This window comes from Chrysochloris asiatica, unplaced genomic scaffold (genome assembly GCF_000296735.1).
Source record: "Chrysochloris asiatica unplaced genomic scaffold, ChrAsi1.0 scaffold00248, whole genome shotgun sequence".
Taxonomy (NCBI): Eukaryota; Metazoa; Chordata; class Mammalia; order Afrosoricida; family Chrysochloridae; genus Chrysochloris; species Chrysochloris asiatica.
Genome location: NW_006408766.1, coordinates 905,277 through 905,716, shown reverse-complemented (window position 1 = coordinate 905,716; position 440 = coordinate 905,277).

Sequence of the window (440 nt, the reverse complement as noted above, 5' to 3'; positions counted from 1 at the left end):
ACACCTAATTATTGAAAATGTACAAGAAAAACTACAAAATATCTCAGCACATGTCCAGAAACAAAAAAAGAATAACTGAGACAAATGAGCTGTAGGCAGACATAGACTTCCCATTAGAAGCAGAGCAGGCTTTGGATCTGCCAGAGAAGGAACTCAGAAGAATGCCATGGAGACAAAGTCAAATGCTCCACAGAGGAGTCAAGAAAAATAAAGAAGTCAGGAAAGTGCTACAGGAGCAATCAAACAAGATAGCTACAGCATTGGAAACAATTCAAAACATGTAAAAAAGGGGTCTAGATGATAAGTAATAAAATATCAGAAATGTACAGTACACTGAAAGGACAAAGGAGTAGAAATGAAGAGATAGAAGCCAGAAATACCAAGCTGGAAGACAAATCTCTCAATATTGCAATGATAGAAGAGCAAGCTGAAAAAAGGAT